This window comes from Juglans microcarpa x Juglans regia, chromosome 7D (assembly GCF_004785595.1).
Source record: "Juglans microcarpa x Juglans regia isolate MS1-56 chromosome 7D, Jm3101_v1.0, whole genome shotgun sequence".
Lineage (NCBI taxonomy): Eukaryota > Viridiplantae > Streptophyta > Magnoliopsida > Fagales > Juglandaceae > Juglans > Juglans microcarpa x Juglans regia.
Genome location: NC_054606.1, coordinates 8,730,115 through 8,750,647, shown reverse-complemented (window position 1 = coordinate 8,750,647; position 20,533 = coordinate 8,730,115). Strand labels below are relative to the sequence as shown.

General features: G+C 37.0%; 1 long non-coding RNA gene across 1 annotated transcript; it reads right to left on the bottom strand.

Annotated features, from left to right (window-relative positions):
* Positions 1-1,542: 1,542 nt before the first annotated feature.
* Positions 1,543-16,762, bottom strand: LOC121239367. The gene is made up of 3 exons (XR_005935292.1): positions 16,513-16,762; positions 16,142-16,256; positions 1,543-1,856 (listed from the first exon to the last, which is right to left on the bottom strand). It is a non-coding gene; the product is annotated as an uncharacterized LOC121239367 (long non-coding RNA).
* Positions 16,763-20,533: the final 3,771 nt, after the last annotated feature.

Sequence of the window (20,533 nt, the reverse complement as noted above, 5' to 3'; positions counted from 1 at the left end):
GAAGTAAGGCCATCAATTGCTGGTACTGAGACTTAGTTAAACCAACTCGACCATCACTAAGTTCCTCAAGGTCAGTAGCAGGAGATGAAGTGGTCTGAGTTGCAAAAACAACAGAACTTGAAGACTTATTGAAGAATTTGTGGCCTAGTGGGTAACCAATCAACTTGTAACATTTGTGCATTGTGTGCCCAGATAAATGACAATGGGAACACACAAGGGCCTCGGCATTACCAGCTTTAAAGCAATTTTCAAATAAACGTCCAATAATTTTGCAATGAGTGCAGTAAGTTCTTTCTTTCTTTTGGTATGGTTTTGGTGAGTGTTTAGAAATGGGTTGAAAGGGTTTTGTGAAGGCAAATGCCATGGAGTCAAGGGAAGGGGTAGAAGTAAGGATGAGTTGGTGGTGTTGTTCTAGTTGTTGGATAAGGGAAAACACCTTGATGACTGAGGGTAAGGGATCCAAAAGCATAATTTGATCCCGAACAAAAAAATATGTATCATTCAAGCCCATAAGAAATTGAAAGCTACAATCACGTTGATAACGATCAAGAAGGGTTTTCAGAGAACACTACAATTACAAACTGAGATTGGATCATAAATTAACAGTTCATCCCAAAGAGTTTTTAGTTTGCCATAATAAAGACTTACAGAATCATGCTCTTGAAGAAGGCTAGCTAGGGTCTTCTTGAGTTGGTAAATGTGAGGGCCGTTTTGTTGGGAAAATCGATCTTGATGATCAAGCCAGATATCGTGAGCATCATCAACAAACAATACACTGGACTAGGGAGAGGGACTGATAGAGTTTTGAAGCCACGAGACCACCATGTCATTGCAGCGTTCCCAGAAGTAAAGAAGAGGATCCTCTAGGTCAGTAGGTCAAGGAATGGTGCCTGTGATGAAGCCCAACTTGTTCTTAGCACAAAATGAGTGTCGCATAGAACACAACCAAGTAGCATAATTATCGGAAGTAAGCAGATCGATGACCAAAATCACAGCAAGATTGTCTCCATTATCTAAACGAAAGGGGTTACTAGGGTCATTGAGATTTAGCTATCGGGTCATATTGGTTGCACGAAAGGTGCTTGTATCAAGGTTTGTGTGAACCGAATGGTTATTGGAATGGTTTGAGAAAGAATCAACAGAACTTTCCAGTGGATCCTCCATGATTAGTTGCTCTCTAGCTCACTAATACCATGTAAGATTCCAAAGAAAATGAAGAAGAAAGCATAAAGAGCGTGAAGCATGAAGTCTCTAGAAAGTGTATTGTATATTCTCTGCTGCTATGCACAATACAAGGGCTCTAATATATACACCTTTTGCTAACATACTAATTGAATTCTATACCAGAAATAGAAGGCACGAATAATGGAAATATGTACAAATAATAAAAGAAATAATAATAATAAATATAAGGGAAAATCAAAAGAGAAGTGATCAGCCTTTTCCAGACTTTTAAGACTTCTACAAAACGACTTCTTATTGTGGATGAGTGACGACATGTAGCTTGATGTTCATACTCAGTGTGTGATAGTAATGGGTATCTATTTCCTTTCCTAATGCTTTGGTTGTATTATAGCATTCAAATTGCTGATTTTCAATTTAATTTTCTATAAAGTTCTGAGCTGAGAGCTGCATGTACCGATCGGCTTCCTGCACTGAGGTCTTGTTTTGTATTCGTGGTCTTACTTCGTCTTCGTTACCATGGGCAATATTATCCCATGGTTCCACTCCTTGGCTAGGACATTTTGTACATCCCATGGACTTCGTCTGAAGTGGTCATGCTTCGACGTGTCTCCTTTGGCGCTCCCGAGGTTCAACTCGCCCACGGGTAAAGGGCGGCATAATGTGGATTGAGCCTAAAACAAAAATTTAAAATGAGGTCGTTAGATTGTAACATGACATCACCTACTATCATTTAATTTTTTTTTATAAGTAATAATTTATTCAAAGAAATAGGCATAAGCCCAAATACACAAAACATATACAAAGGAAACACCTACAACTTCCACAAACGAAAAGAAACTAACACCAAAAAACTAAAATTGGTGCAGAAAATTATCCTCCATTACAAAAGCTTTAATTCAAGAACTCAAAGTACTCAAGAAAAAATCCCTAAGATCTCCCAATGATCGTTCTTTATATTTGAAACATCTCCCATTTCTTTCAAGCCATATGCACCACATAAGACAAGGAGGTATCATCTTCCAAACTCTCACCACCTTCATATAGCCCTTCAAACCCTTCCAATAAATCCACCACTTCTTTAGGCATTACCCAATATAATCCTGTCCAACTCAAAACCTCATTCCATAAGAATCTTGTCACTTCGCAGTGAAGAAAAAGGTGATTTACAAATTCTCCCACCCTTTTACACATGACATAGCAATTAGCAATAAACAAACCTCTCATTCTAAGATTATCAGTAGTCAATACTTTGTCCAAAGATGCCACCCAATAGAAAAAAACAACCTTAAGAGGGAACTTTCACTTTCCATATTAAGTTGAGACTGAAAACTTGGCATTTCCAGCAGGAATCCACACCATGTTATCCTCTCTTTCAAGCACCAACTTTGAACTGCAAAGTTTAACCAACAGAGCCTTAACTTCATCCACTTCTCAATCATTAACGTCCCTTTTAAAAATGATATTCCATTCAACCTTGTTATTATTGTAGTAAGAATCATTAATAGATGCATTATGATTCCTAGCAATTCTGAAAATGGTAGGAAAAACCAGCTTGAGAGCAGTATCCCCACACCACAGATCATGCCAAAAGAGAATCCTCTTACCATCTCCCACCTTCAATAAGAAATTATTGAGGAAGGAATCTCATCCTTTTCTAATAAGTTTCCACAAACTAATCTCATAAGCACCACTTGCTGCTTTAGTACACCAACCTCCCAACAAACTTCCATATTTCACTTCTATCACATTTTTCCACAAGGCTTTACTCTCTAAATGATATCTCCAAAGCCATTTCCCAAGAAAAGCTCTAGTAAAAACCCTTAAATCTTTAATCCCTAAACCACCACGATCTAGTGGCTGACAAACATTCTTCTAACTAATTATGTGAAACTTCTTTTCCTCACCATTGCCTCCCCATAAGAAATTTCGAAATAAACTCTCAATCCTCTTTTCAACTCTTGCCAGAAGAGGAAAAATAGAAAGAAAATAGTTGGGTAGGTTGGACAAAGTACTCTTAATAAGAGTTAGTCTTCCCCCCTTAGACAAGTAGATCATCTTCCAACCCGCTAACCTCCTTTCAATTTTATCAATCACCCCATCCCATATGTTAACAGCTTTAAAAAAGGCTCCCAAAGGAAGCCCAAGATACCTCAAAGGCAAAGAAGAGAGTTTACACCCCAGTAAATTAGCCAAGTTTGATAAATTCTAAACATCACTCACATGAACAATTTCAGACTTTGACAAATTAACTCTTAACCCCGACGCAACTTCGAAACACAGCAAAAGTGCTCTTAAAGCACAAAAATAATCCGAATAAGGCTCACTAAAAATCAAGGTGTCATCAGCAAATAATAAATGAGAGATCTTTAAACTATTCCTAGTCTCATTACCCACCACAAAACTGGACAACAGATTACCTTCCACAACACTCTCAATCATTCTACTCATAGATTCCATAACCATAACAAAAAGAAAGGGGGAAATGGGATCGTCTTGCCTCAAAACGCAAGAACTACAAAAGAAACCAGTCGGTTCACCATTCACCAAAATAGAAAATTTTGAAGTCGAAACACAATGCTTAATCCACGAGCACCATTTAACACCAAAACCAAATCTCCTCAATAAATAAACAAGAAAATCCCAGCTTACATGATCGTAAGCCTTTTTCATATCCAATTTAATAAGAATACCAGCTTTCTCCACCTTCAACCTACTCTCCAAATATTCATTAGTAATTAATATAGAATCTGAAATCTACCTTCCTCTCACAAAAACATTTTGAGATGGCGAAATTATCCTCTCCATCACCCTACTCAAACGATTTGCCAACACCTTAGAGATAACTTTATAAATGCCATTCACCAGACTTATAGGCCTAAAGTCTCTTATCTTCACAGCCCCTGCCTTCTTCGAAATAAGAGCAATGAAAGTAGCATTCAAGCTCTTCTCAAACCTCATATACGAATGAAACTTAGCAAACACCTTCATGATATCATCTCTAACAACATTCCAGCAATCTTGAAAAAAAGCCAAAGTGAACTCATCCAGACTCGGAGCCTTATTCTTGTCCATACCCTTTACCACATCTAAAATTTCTTCTTCAAACTCTCTTTCCAACCACACAGCATCCAACCGCTCTATAGAGTTAAAAGCAAGGCTGTCCAGTTTTGGTCTCCGAGAAAAAGTTTTTGAAAACAACTGCTCATAAAAATTCACAAGGTGGGCCTTAACATCTTCTTGATCCGTAATCAACCTGTCCCCATCACGGAGGACCTCAATCACATTATATCTTCTATGAGAGTTTGCCATTTGATAAAAATTTTGGAACACCTATCCTCCTCCTTCAGCCACAACACTCTTGATTTTTGCCTCCATGAAATCTCTTCCATCAAGGCTAAATTTTCCAATTCAGAAACCACCCCTAATTTCTGGCTCTATCCTCTTCTAATAACGACCCTTGCACCTCCTTCTCTTCTAAAGATTGCATCTCCTCCATAAGCCGCTTCCTCTTGGTATCCAACAACTCAAACTCTTCTTTATTCCATCTCATCAAGTCTTTCTTAAGATATTTCAACTTTCTAGCCAAAACAAAACTAGGTGTGCCAATAACATTATAGGAATTCCACCAACCTCTAACCTTTTTTCCCCAAAACCTTCAACCTTAAGCCACATGTTCTCAAATTTAAAATAACTTCTTCTACTCACAATTCCTCCACAATCCAACATAATGGGAAAGTGATCGGAGCACAGTCTCGACAAAATTTTTTGCGTCAAACCAGATAAGTGTGCTTCCCAAGAAGACGAGACCAGAAACCTATCCAACCTAGAAGAAGATCTGCCATTAGACCAAGAATAATCTCCTCCCACCAAAGGCAAACCCATCATATTTAAATCAATTTTTTTATAAGTAATTTAAATCAAAAATTAAATCTGAAAAAGTAGCCAAAGCACTTGAAAAATATGAATCCCTCAACATCTCATTAGGAAACCGAGTAAGATTAAAATCTCCTCCAAAACACCAAGGTAAATTCCACCAACTACAAACACCCGACATTTCGTCCCATAAATGAATCCTCCTACAATCTACATTTGGGCCATAAACCCCAGCAAACGCCCACTCAAACCCATCCTCAAGATTCTTAAAATGACAAGCCACCAAGAATTCCCCACGAAGTGTTCCACCAACTCCACCACCCTCCTATTCCACAAAATTATGATACCACCCGAGGCCCCATTAGAGACTAGCTCTACCCAATCTGCACTACAATAATTCCACAAACTCTGAACTATGGCTTTATTTACAAATTTCAGCTTGGTTTCTTGAAGGTAAATAACATCGGCCTTCCATTGACGTAACCAATATTTCACCCTTAAACGCTTCCCATAATCATTTGAACCACAAACATTCTAAGCAATGATTTTGGGCTTTATAACAAACCAGTAATGGCCCTTTCCTTACCTTTTTCCCTCCAAACACTCCCATCCTTAGACTTGTAGGTTATAGAACATTCCAACCTTTTAAGTTCCCTCTCCTTTTTTGCAGCAGATTTGGCCAAAACTGGTTGACCCGCTTCTATAGCAATTAGAAGAGCTCTGAACTGTTCATCATAACCATTACAAGAAATCTCCACAACATCTCTGATCTCTTCAACCTTCTTCAAAACCCAATCAGAAGAGTTACAAGGTCATTCAAGGCCTGGATTCAAATAACTCAAAGGGACAAGATCTACATCCTCATTAGATTCTAAAATCTCCCCTGACTCACACGAAACCGAGTCTTCCCCTCCCCCAACACCAACTATAGTTCAAAATTATTGAGAAGAGTGCAGGGCACCACTTCCACAGAAGAAATTGACCCCTTGACCCCTTCACAACACTCCTCCATGACCCCAGCCCTAACATCACAAGACAACGTATCAACTGCCTCCACAAACTGAACTGGACTCGATCCCAAAAATTCTACCGACTGCATTCCATCCTCCAACCCCTACAAGGGCAAACACAACGACGGGATACAGCTAGAAACCCCCCCCCCCCACCTCCATCGACTCCTTTTGTGAAGAAACAAACAGAATCGAACCCAAATCCTCCCTGGGCTGAGCATACACCATCTTCGCAGCTAAAAAATACCACGTCGGCTGGCACCTCATCGGCGACTTTTTCTGTGATGATGGACCAGGACACTTACCATCGCAATCCACCATAGCCAAAGGAGGAAGCCTAGGGCTATCGGGCGACTGCATTCTTTGATCCCAACTCATGTCGCACTATTCACCGGCGTAGAACTCGCCACCATAATGGTCCTCGATGGTACGCACCTCGCCGACGACCTTGTCTGAAGTGGTGGACCAGACTTCTACATAGGGGAAGCCACCGTAGCCCAAGGGCGAAGCCTAGCCCCATTCTGCCGATAAACAACCTCAGTGGTCTTTCCACTTGGGCCTCTATTTGGCCCAACCAACTTGCTCCCAAAAGGCTTATCTCACTTAGGCCCACTCTTCACATTACCCAAGTCCATCAAGAGACCCAAAACCTCATCTACTGAAAATAATAAGGAGCCAATTTTATCTTTCCAACCCATTAATTCCGCCCGTATGTGCCAGAGAGACCCCTCAACTTCCCCCACTTCTTTCCACATCTCAGAACTCTAACTGGGATTTTGCATGATTAGGTCAATTTGGAAGTGTGCATTTTCGAGTTGGTTTGGATGAATAGTCCTACCAGTAGACCCCAAATCAATAAAACCAAACTTAATTAAAAAGGTTATATAAAACTATTAAGGCATATATTCAATCTATTACACCAAGGACTAACGTTCATGTTTTTGTTTCCTCACTACAATCATGGCCTCCGAAAAACCCAGTCCCACCATCAACCCCACAATCATCTCCTCTGCATCTCATTTTATTACTCAAAAGCTTTCCATTGACAATTATCTTTTATGGAAAGCTCAAATTCTTCTATTTCTCAAAGGTCATCAATTAGAAGGCTACATTGATGAATCTACTCCCCCTCCTCACTCCACTGTCAATGGTCTCCCAAACCCAGAATACACCACATGGCGTCTACAAGATCAATTAATCATCTCTGCCATAAACTCTTCCCTTACCGACACTGTCCTCTCCCAAGTCATAGATCGCACCATCTCTTGCCAAGTCTGGGACACTGTCCATAGCATGTTTTCAGATCAAACCTTAGCCCACATCATGAAAACCCAGTTCCAACTAGCCGCTCTTAAGAAAGGATCCGAAATTATCACCCAATACTTTCATCGAGCTTCATCTCTCTCAACCTCTCTCAGTGCCGCTAGCAAATCCCACTCTCCTTTTGAATTTATCACCTATCTCCTTGTTGGTCTAAGAACTAATTTTGAGTCCCTTGTTACCTCCATAACCACACGGCTTGATCCTCTCACACCCTCTCAAGTTTATAGTTATTTGCTTAACCATGAGTCACAGTTGGCTCATTAGTCCGAAAGTCTTCTTTTTGGTAGCCCCGTTCAAGCTCATACAACCATCACCAGGCCACCAGTCTCTTTCTCCAATCCTCGCCGTGGTCGTGGTCGTGGTCGAGGCACAGGTCGAGCCTCTTTCTCAAATACAAATCATTTTTCCCACCCACCTTCCTCTAGACCCATGTGTCAAGTTTGTCACAAAATTGATCACATTGCGTTATCATGCTATCATCAATTTAATCAAACGTACCAAGCACCTTTTTCATCCTTTCCCACTGCAAATTACACGTCTCTCCCAACTTCTTCCACCAATCCCAATCCCTGGTTTCCATACACAGTAGCTACAAATCACTTCACAGCAAATTTCTCTAATCTCAATTTAGAATCTACTCCATATCATGGCACTGACCTTGTTAGCATTGGGGATGGCTCGTCTCTTCCCATTTCAAATACTGGCACTGCTCATTCTTTTACTCCCACTGGCAAATTTCTTCTTCCCAAACTTTTACATATTCCTCAAATTACTCACAATCTTTTATCTGTTCATCAATTTTGTTTAGATAATTTTGTTTATTTCGAATTTCACTCTTCTAGTTTTTTTGTAAAGGATCTACAAACTTGGGCAGTGCTCCTCCAAGGTCCCGTTAGGAATGGCCTCTATGAGCTTCCCACCAATGTCGAACTTACATCTTCCCACTCGGCTGCTGCTTTTATTGGTGAAAGGACTTCTTCCAACATATGGCATTCTCGTCTTGGACACCCCTCTCCCCGAACCACTTCTTTCACCATTCGTCAGTTTCAGCTTCCTCTTACAACCACCACTGCACCCTCACCATGCTCTGCGTATGCTCAAGCCAAGTCTCATGTGCTTCCTCATCCACCGTCACCTTCTCGATCTAATAAAGTTTTTCAATTACTATTTCTTGATGTCCGGAGACCTGCGCCTGTGTTGTCCTATTCTAGTCATAGATATTATTTTTTTTTTCCATTGTAAATGACTTTACAAAGTATATTTAGTTTTTTCCTCTTCATGCAAAATTTGTTGTATCTTCTATATTTCTGGCATTTTTACATTATATTTGTAACACATTTTCTTCCAATGTTGTCTCAATTCAAACAGACTGGTGTGGTAAATTTTGTCCTCGACCCTCCATTCTTAAATCCTTTGGAATTACTCATCGCATTACATGTCCTTACTCACATGCTCAAAATGGCAGCATCGAACGACATCATTGCCATATTGTTGAAACTGGTCTTTCTCTTCTATCTCATGTCTCAATTCCCACCAAATACTAGAAAGAGGCTTTTCAAACAGCTGTTTTTCTCATCAATCGAATGCCTACACCAATCCTTCAACATCAATCCCCATTTCAAACATTGTTTGGTCATTCTCCTGACTACACCTTTTCGCATACTTTTGGATCTGCCTATTGGCCTAATCTCCGTCCATTTAATCATCACAAAACAGATTTTTGTTCTCAATTATGTGTTTTGATGGGATATACTCCTGACCACAAAGGGTATAATTGTCAACATATTCCTACTGGGCGAGTTTATATTTCAAATGATGTGCAATTTGATGAGACCCAATTTCCGTTCCAGTCTCAGCCCACATCTTCACTAAGCTCACCTCCCTCTCGGCCCCATTCCTTTCCCATTTCACGAGTTTCTGCTAGGCCTCCTTCCTCTACTTCTCAAACAAATCAAACTCCCTTAAACCCATTACCTTCAGACCCACGCTCCCCCAACCCACCTACCTTCTCTTCACCCCAGCCCCTTCATTAAACCTATTTCCTGATAATTCCCCTCCTGCGAATAACCCTAACCCTTCGTCTTCATCTTCTACACAATCTTTATCTCCAACCCTCCCTGAGTCTTCCTTCCTTCCTCTCGTAATATTCCCGTCCACCCCATGATAACCCGTACAAAATCCCTCATCCCCCATCCCTAAGGAACCCTCCTCCTACACCGAAGCCAGCAAATTCCCTAAGTGGCGCACGACCATGAATGTGGAATTTTAGGCCCTTCTTCAAAACAAAACTTGGGACCTTGTCCCTGCTTCTTCTCAACTCAACGTCTTAGGATCCAAATGGGTCATTAAGACGAAACGGCATGCAGATGGTTCTCTTAAGTGGCGCAAGGTACACTTGGTTGCTAAGGGTTTCCATCAACAAGCCGGTATCGATCACACAAAGACTTTTAGTCCTGTTCTAAAACTTGCCACCATCCGTCTTCTCATCTCCCTTGTTGTGCAAAATTGATGGCCTATCCACCACCTTAATGTTCAGAATGCATTCCTACACGAAACCTAGAAGAGGACATCTACATGTAACAACCTCCTGGGTTTGTAAACTCTAACTTTCCTACTCATGTTTGTAAATTGCGTAAATCAATCTATGGTCTTAAACAAGTCCCTAAGGCTTGGTTTTCTAAGTTGAGTACAAAATTGTTAGCCTTAGGGTTTCAGAGTTCAAAATCAAATTCATCTATGTTTATTTACTCCACTGCCAATACTTCATTTTTTCTCTTAATATATGTTGATATCGTGGTCACTAGTTCACACTCACTTATTCTTGATCTAATTAATGCTTTGAGAACATCTTTTCATGTTAAGGATCTTGGTGCATTGCATTATTTTCTAAGCATAGAAGTCCTCCGTACTGCCACTGGATTGTTCATGTCTCAGCATAAATATATCACTGATTTATTGTCTCGCACCAACATGCATCAATCGAAACCCATATCCACACCCATGGTAGCAAGTTAGTGCATAAAAATTTTCCTAATTATACACACATTAGCATTTGATTTGGAAACAGCTAATCATAAGAAATAAAAAAGAATGCATAAAGAAAATGCCATGATATATTTACCAGCAACATATATATAGAGACCAATAGTAAAGATAGGAAAGAGAATAAGATAATCAATTCAGATATGCTTGTCCAACCAGCATATGGTAAGAGATTTCAAGAGATTGCTAAGAGATTTTTATAGTTTAATTATGGAATGTAATTTGTATGAATTAGGAAGTAGGAACTTGTCATCAGATACGAGGATTTTATAACACTAATTAAGTAACCCTATAAGATAAAATATTTCTAGTCAAATTCCATGTGATCCATTTCACAAAGATAAGAGGATAGAATAATGCTGTGAGGCACTTTCGTTCATAAGCTTCCAGAGAAAATTAAAGGTTGGTTACCCAAAACAAGAAAGCAAGCTATATTTGGGTCCAATGTATATATCACAGACTCATTGTAATTTGGAATCAACCTACTTTTATCTGAATGATTTAGATCGTGGGATGAGTGTCAAGTGGAGTGGAGTTTATGAATTTCACTCATCCATATTGTGTTTTCTTATAAGAGATCTATTAAATAAAAGAGTTCAACAGGTGCATAATCTTGATATGACAAAGCATCTATAATATGAAAGCTCGTCTCGACTCGTTTTTATTTTACTATTTTCTAATCATAACTATGCTGTTTTAAAAATATTATTTATCATCATACCCGCTTATCATGATATGGTATTAGATGATTGATTAACAAGTGGAAAATAAGACAAAATTTCAGAAAACATTTAATATCACCCTATGGAATAATGAGAGGATGATAAATGAATGGAAGAAGAATAAATTGTAAACATTTATAATCTCTAAAAATTCTGGCAGTAATTCCAATAGCAAACATGTCAATGACATTTGTAGTCACTCTACAAAGACTTGAGACTCTTAAATGGTGCTTAACCTGATCATGATCTAGTCCTATCCCTTAATCCATCAAAAAAAAAAAAAAGGAGTAAGGAAAAACATGCACCACAATAACAACATGAGTAGTGGTGCATGGGGGTTCAACATTGAGAATAAAAATGCATTTCTCGTAGATGCCATAAGTATTATTATTATTAAACAACAACTTTATAGAAAGTTGAAATGGAGGGAATTTGGTTGCTGAAAATCATCATCAATAAAGTAAATTTTTCCTATTGAGATTATTCTCAGATTGCATAATGTCAATACAAAGAGTGTATAAACAGTAGCCTCCTCCTGTTACAGTGGGAGCATCATCAACTCTAGTCAAAAACATTTGAGTTAACGATAAAGACATGAGTGTAAGCTCATTAGAAGGAATACCAATCCCCCAACCAATCATATGTAATTTGAACAATTACATATTGACATATAATTTCCCTTTTAGGAATAATGAGCATCCATCTTCCTTTATCAAACATATAACTATCCTGTTGTTCAAAACCAATAAAAACAAAAGATGACATATAATTAGTGCTTTGTCCATTACTTTAGCATTTGCAATCAACTATAGTGCTCATATTCTAATCCACTGCACTTAACTCCATAATCTCAGTGAAATTATCTAGAGCTTTTTAAAGATAGAAATGAATAATTTAGATGCCATGGTTTTGGATTAGTTAGTGAGGGTAGCAAACAATCCCATGTTTTTCTTATAAAATGTGGATAGTGTCCTTCACCTCATACTGGGAACTTTTCAAGATCCATCATTAACGAAATATGCTTTGTTTTGAATTTTCCAGTCAAAATAAAGTCTTCATGTACATGTCTATCATAATCTACACAAGTATAATCCTATGTCATTATATTTGTTTCTGTATAAATAACTCTATAATATACAAAATAAACATTAGATATTTAGGATATCAACATGCTATCATTTTTCAATTGGTGGGTGCATGGTGGCTATTTTCTACAGAATAAATAAATAAATAAATAAATAAAAATTGCAATTCTATTATTGTGTAGCTCACTGAATCTTTGTCCAATTTTGGGGTGTAATTTATGAAGTAATAGTCAACCTTGGAAAATGGAAGCACTTATTTTTGCCTTCAAACTCTAAATATTGAGATCTGGGGAGAAGTAGGCTGATCAGGTATCTGCCTAAATCCACACTTGTCTTCCAATTGTGGTTTGTGGGGGAGAGTGCAATCTTACACCTGTCCTCTTCATTCACCTTCTTTTTCTCATTTTACTGGTTTTCTGTCTCTCCTAGAAGGTAATAAACTACAAGGTTGGGGGGTAGTACTAGAATGATGACTGGATGGACAACAATGGCAGCAATAACACCTGTTCCCATTAATTACATTAATAGTTCCGGTGAGATCCTCCTCATTGCATAGTCAACAAGAGCATCAGAACTATGGATTTTTAACAAGCCACTGAAATTCAGGTTATAAATATGGAAAGTATATACTTGCATTTTATCATATGCAATTAAAATTATACATACATAAATGGTATACAGAGATAAGATAGGAGCATCTGTTGCAAAGCATAGAGCTTAAGGCTGTGATGAGTGAAGGAGATTGCTGGACCTGGTATGTGCATATATATAATCAGGCAACATAATGATGAACCTGAGAGAGCTTTCATGAATGGGCAGATTAAGTTTGTGAAGAGGGAAGGCAACAGGGTTTCACATATATTATAAAAATTTGCTTTATCCTAGAATGAATTTCAATGTTGGACTGAGGAGGGTGCTGAGTAAATTGTGAATAAGGTTATCTGAGGAAAACTTTGTAATGTGACATCATGAATGGAAGTTCATTATCGTATTCAACAAAAAACAAAAGCAAAATCAGAATTATATATATAGTCATATATATTAAGCTGGTGCATGTGTTTAACAGATTTCCATGGAAATTAAGCATAGAAATTTATTTACTAGACAGACCAGTAGCAATAGTCCGTTTTATACTCAATATAATATATATACTCCTATATATGAGTACACCAACAGCAAAAAATCTGACACTAGCTGTTTGTGAAAAGAAAAAGGATCACTCCCTTCTTACATAAAGGCATTATACTCTCAAGTTCAAGAAGTCAAAGACAAAACTTTGTTTCTAATAGAAGCGGTCATTGGTCTTTTTCAGCTATTAAAATGCTTTTTAATATACTGGCAGAAGCAAGTCAGAACTACAGACAATGCTTCCATGGATATTATATGAAATAAAGTCTTCATGATTTATGTATAAAGGGCCCTATCTTTGTCTTGGCTTTCCGCTATTGTATTGCAGGGGGGCAATGTTCATGATTTCCTGTCTTTAATTTATCACATGTAGAATGTATTTAGGTGTTCTTCTGTATACTTCCTGTGTACATGGGCTATGCCTATTTCATTCATATATATAATATTTATCTCTTACTTATCAAAAAAAAAAAAAAAATTATGTATAAAGAATTGGAATGGATAGTTGGTAATACAACACCCAGATATTGACAGCGATATATATATATATATGTAATCGCAAAAATACATGCCTTCCAATCCTTACCTATTTTAAACATACAGTCTGTACAGACTTTGGCATTATGTATAACCACTTTAATGTTGAGGGAGAGAGCAAGAGGGAGAGAGAAAGGGAGAGGAAGAGGATAAGGCCTTTCTGAGAGGTGGTCCTAGTGGATTAAAATCCATTTTGTCCAACATGTTTGCTGTGTTGGTCAGCTTGTAATTTATCTGCTAGTTCAGGATGAGTAAAGCAAGGAATGAGCATGTAATATACAGAGGAAAGCTTGGCCCAATCAGAAGCAGACAGAGTGCAAATGAATCAAGGCCACCTTTGGTGGAAGACAACCAATATGCAGGATATGTTACAGCCCTGAATATCATGGAAGAGCAATCTTCCACTGGTTTATCGAAGCAACAAAGACGTCCATGAGTGAAATTGGGGAAACTAAGGCAGAAAACTAGATATAGTCCTCAAGGGCAAAGGTAGATTTCGAGAGTGAAGTGAAGCTTATAAGTAATGTTCATCATCGGAATCTGATCCATCTTCTTGGGTGTTGTAGCAAAGGACCAGAACAACTTCTTGTCTATAAATACATGGCAAACAGTAGTCTGGATAAGTTCTTATTTGGTAACTTTCAGCTCAACTCTTTGATCTTTAGAAACCTTGAAACCGTGTTTGAATTTCTTATAACTTAATCTAGACGCTGTTAATTATGGGATACAGGGGAAAGATGAGGATCTCTCAACCTAGTCCTGATTCACTTATACGGAACACATTTCCAGGAAGGCACAGCTTAGAGATGAAATGCACTACAGAAGGCTAAGGAAACCATTTTCGACGAAATCTGTTTTGTATATTAACAAAGTTATATTATGTTTTCATTTCTTTCACTTTATTTCCTGCTGATTCTATAGCAAGTGAAGGTAGACTGTGTGCATATTATTGTTAGGTTAAAATAGATCATGAGTAGCTCTAGAGAGATGGACAGTTTTTGGAAGGATAATAGAAGTATAATAAAGATGAGATCAACTAAGGGAGGATCGGGAAGCAGTTTTAAAAGAAAGAAAAGCAAAAAATCCCCAATAAATAAATGAAAAAGGTTGGATAAAAGGGGAAATCTTGTAAAATGAAAAACTCTCTCCAAATTCCAACCCTTTTAACTTTTGTGCAGAAAACATGTGCTCATTTCGTTCTCAATGTTGAGTGTTTGAACTTCAAATGTTCTCGACAGCTCAACCTAAACGGGAAAGAAGTTTCATGTCTTAGTCAGCCAAAGAAGTAGTTGTTGAGTCACCATCATGGACCTCAAGTGCAACACAATGCCAGAAACACAATGCCAGAAACAGTGCCTCATTCCACATCAGGCGCCCACTAGCTAGCTAGGCTATACAATAAATTAGCTTTCGGCCTTTCCCCCCTCAATACGATAGGAAAAAATAGTGAGTTATTTGGGAGTGTCATATCCAAACTCATGATCATTATCTCTAGGTAGCTATGATTGTAACTCTCATATATATAAATATATATATATATATGTATATAATTGGTACATGCATGCATGCACCAATTGCAATTAATTAATGGTCCCAACCAACCACCAGGTGTGAAACGCAGATATATGTCCGAGCTGGTGTTTTTCTTTACTCCCCCCTCCCCCTTCTTTTATGTTTATAATTGTGACATTTATGATATTGTTGTAAGCCAAACTGTTTGACAGATCACCCTATTAACTTCCTCAATAGCACTTCATCAAACACTTCATCTTCACAAAGACCACTTCACTCCATACTCACTCCAACTTCACAAAGACCAAGCAGAAGTAATACAAATGAAAGAAATCTTGTAGACACGATCCTGGAGTGCATCAGGCGAATTTTCAAGAAAGGAAAAAAAAATAATAAAATAAAATAAAGACATGCCATATATATAAGTGTTCACATTCGTTTGTTCTTATTGTTCTGGAAGTATATGTAAGTGTCAATCCAGCTTTTATACATGGAAAACAAACAATAAAAAAGAAAAAGGAAGTGGATTCTAGCTTTAAAGCAGAGGCAGTCCTCAATCCAGTTTTCGTTTACTTGTTTTCAGATCAAAGTGTCTGGTTTTGAGCCTAGGATTCCAAAGAATTCATTTAAAATCTTTTCCCCTCTCACTGTGTTTGTAGACAGAAACAGAAAAATATACAAATTCAACCAACATCACAGTAAAACAAATTTCAAACATGCTTACCTATTTTTCCAAACTCACGGCAGGATGTGCTGGGGCTGCTGCGACGAAGTGGTGCTGCTACGACGGCCTGCTGCTGCTGCGACCGGCTGCTGCTGCTACGGGCTATACACTGCTGCTGCGATGAAACCCAAATGCAAAGTGAAATAGGATGCCAATTTTCCAAGAAAGAAACAGAGCCTAACTAATAAATTATTAATAAACCAGGTGAAAAATGAGTTTTCTGATCCATACAATCAATCTTATTATCATGAAAAATTAATCATAGACCAATTAGAGAATCCAAAAAAAAAAAAAAAGGCAAAATAAAAGCTAATACACACAAAGGGGGTCACGATTTGGTCAGATTAGATGGGTAGGTGAGGAGGAGGGACCTTGAGTTGGGCCTCGGCTGCATTAAGGCGCCTCCATCTGTGAGCAGCTTCAATGGCTTCTCTTTGCCTTGAGTGGTGCGGCGTCGACGATAAACAACTGGAATGACTTTTGTGCGAAGGAAGTAGACACTTAGGGCAGAGATCTGGACCAAATGGCTTGAGTGGCTTTCGTGTAAAGGAAACGGGCGAAGTGAACTCTATGATTTTGGGCTGGAAACAATGGCCACGACTTCAATAATGCACGACCGTGGGTTTCGCTGGGAAGGCTAACGAAGTGGAGGCAACGGAGCTTGGGTGTTGATTGAAAATGCTGGTCAAGATGTGCGAGGGTGGGTATCACAGAGGAGAGGGGGTGCTCGGGGATGGGGAAGAACAGAGGAGTTCATTGAGTGGGAAAGTACTTTACGTTTCGGGGGGAAAATAAACAAGGAAAATGATTTGCTATACTTTACATAATAATATTTTAAATAAAAAATATTTTTATAATATAATTTTATAAAAATATTTTCGTTTTATAACATTGTTATATAATATGTTATTTACTCATAAAACACAATTCGTATTATTTGGCGCCCAAAGATCAATTGCGACCATTGTTTACCTGTCGCAGTTTTTTTTTATTTTTGCGGTGAAAATAATACTGCTAGTCACATAAAACTCGCTGCAATTGGGTGTCAAGGTATCAGCTCACTATATTTATTATTTTTTACTTATTTTTTATTACGAATTATTACTATTTAATATTCTTATCATTATTTTTTTATTACTATTCACATAATACTTCAAAATACCTCACTATTATTATTTTATTATTACTTTTCACCTACTTTTTATTACTATTCACTACTATTTAATATTCTATCATTATTTTTTTATTATTATTCATAAAATATCTCAAAATACCTCATTATCTAAACGTAACATAATCATGATACATGGATTTACTCTATGGGACGAAAACAAAATCACTGCTAGAAGTTAGCAATTGCGATGATTTTATTTACAGCAGAGAAAAAATCGTCGCAATTGATCTTTTTCTTAAAGTGAATTAATTAATGTCTGGTTAGAGAGCTGAGAGAGATGACAGGGTGAGCGCTGCGACAAGCCTCATCCTACTCATAAAATCGTTTAATGAATCTCTTAGCTAAAAGCCCCATCCATCATTTGGTTACGTTTGGGTGCAAAGATATCTCAACACTTTTCAAGTATTTTTGTACGGATGAAAATACTCTACATGTCAAACACAATTAACCATCTTCGTACCAAGGTCTCTCCAAAGTCTCTCCACTGTGTTTCTAAGCCAAGAGTTCACTGCTCGCGTGCGAATGCCAGTGTGTGATGGAGAAGGAGAGGAAGGTTCGTGGTAGCTGGGTCCGCGAGAGGTGGTGGAGATGCGATGGTCTGGGTGGCTGCGTACGGCAGCGCAAGTGGAGAGAAATGGGTTTCACCCATTTCGGTTTGGTTACTGCAGGGAGGAGAGAGAGTTGTGCGTAGGGGAGATCAGTGGTGGCTGAGTTGATCGTCGGCGTGACGGGGAGTCATCAGTGGTGGCTGTGAGGCTGGGTGGCTGCGTACGGCGGCGCAAGTGGAGAGAAATGGGTTTCACCCATTTCGGTTGGGTTACTAGAGGGGAGAGAGAGAGCTGCGCGTGGAGAAGATCGGTGGTGGCTGACTTAGTCGCCGGCGTGAGGGGGAGTCGCCAGTGGTGGTGGTGGTGAGGCTGGGCGGCGCAAGGCAACGCCGGGCTGGGCTGAAGGAGAATCAAGTGTGGAGGAGAATCAGGCCAGAGGAGAGAGAGAGAGAGAGAGAGAGAGAGAGAGAGAATCATTATAATATTTATCATTATTATATATAAATAAAAAATAAAATCACTATAATATTTATTACTATTATATATAAAAAATAAATAAAATTACTAAAATATTTATCACTATTATATATAAAAAAATAAATAAAACCACTAAAATATTTATCACTATTATATATAAATAAAATCATCATTAAAAAAAATCAATTGTTGATGGGACACACATATTTTTCAATTATCTATCCAAAAGTCAATAACTTAATATACTTCATAATCCAAACAACTCAAAATACTCTTAGTGGGACTCACAAACTCACTCCAATCTCTACTCATAACTATTCACAAATATTCTCGACACTTTTCAAGTATTCTCACTACCCAAACGTACTTAAGACATGTCGACATTGATTTTGTACTAAGTATTATATTATCCTCCATGAATATAACGAGTGAATGATTTGTCAGATATAGAAAGATGGATAAGTCTTAAAAATGTATGGTTTAGGAGAAGAGCTGCATCGATCATTTTGTTCTTGCAATTAGGACCCATGCACATGAGCAAGATCGATCGTGTTTTGTATTTAAGCAAAATAATGGCATTTCTTTTCATTCTCTATCTAAAAAAAAGGGATGTCTACAAGAATATATATGATGTTACTTTTGGATAGAATTCCATATTCAATGTCTCTATCACATCGACTACTACAACTCTCAAAACTTCTTTATTCACGCCTGTCCACAGTGCTTGCTGCATTCGCCCACAAAATTAAAAAAAAAAAAAAAAAAAAAAAAAAAAAAAAAAAAAAAAAACTTTTTTGGAGTTCCGTTTAGTTACCATCTCGATACAATCTCACACGGTGCTATTTATATATAGGAAAAAACCATTTTACCTCTCAAGCTGTACCGTTCAATTAGACCATTTGATAAAAAAATTACTTAAGTAATTAAGGAAGTAATTTTAAATATATTAGAAAATTTTTTTATTTTTTTAAAATATTTAAATATATTAAAAATGTGAAAAAAAAATAAAAAATAACAAGCAGTCAACTTGAACGGACTACTCTAGATGGCAAAGCAGCCTGACTCTTATATGTAATATCTTCCACTCTCTCTCTATATATATATTCTTCAATACAGGATTGCTTATTTATTATTGAAAAATGTTTCATTTATGAAAAGATCTCGTAAAAATATACTCTAAACTGACATTATGATTTTATATATACAGTGTATCATATTGTAAATTTTATTTTACTATAAAATAAATATAATATATCACATTAAGTCATATCAATTTATGAATATATTTTTATGAGATTTTTATAAATGAACACTTTTCTTTATGAGTTAATTGTCATACACTAAGAAAACGATACATCAAATGTAAGTCAAAAAAATACATACATACAAATATATATATATATATATATGCATTTATACTTACATGTAGGATATCATAGATGGATACCGGGGGGGTAGAGCCTTGGACCCTCTCTCCCCTAAAATAACTTATCTCTAAAATTGCATTGGTCCCCGGAAAATAAAATAATTTGCATGCCTAGTACTCTTCTCTTTGTCGTTTTCTTGTCATTGTTCTTCCCATCACTTTTCAAAACTTGGAAATCAAAATGAATGAAAGACTTGTCTTCTCATACATAGAAAGTCTAGCTAGCCAGTTGTTTACTGAAATATTAATTGAGCAAGACAATTATAATTGCTGTTTAATTTTTATACGTCAAAGTAGCATCAAAGTTTATTTATCATGGTTGATGTTATCTCTCTCATGCACCTTTTTTTTAAGAATAAAAAAAAAAAAAAAACAAAAGAGATATATGTGAACAAAAAACCTTATTTACTTTAAAACTATATGATCTAAATCAAACGAATAATGAAATCGATGCATTTATTTTACAATTCATTTTACATTCAAAATGGATAGTGTACATCACTTTATACAAAATATTAATTACTTCTTATTTTATATATAAAAATAAATTGCATAATATATTCATTACTCAAAAAGAAAAAAATTTTATTATAAAGCCAGTGTGTAGAGTACATATAGTAAAATACTTACATGATATAATTTGATTTGTAAAATAAATTTTAAATTTTAAATTTTATATATCAAATCTTAACATTTGAGTAATTTAAATGATGTATTCTACAAATCGATTTGATAATAGAATAATATCTATTACTCAAATCATTAAA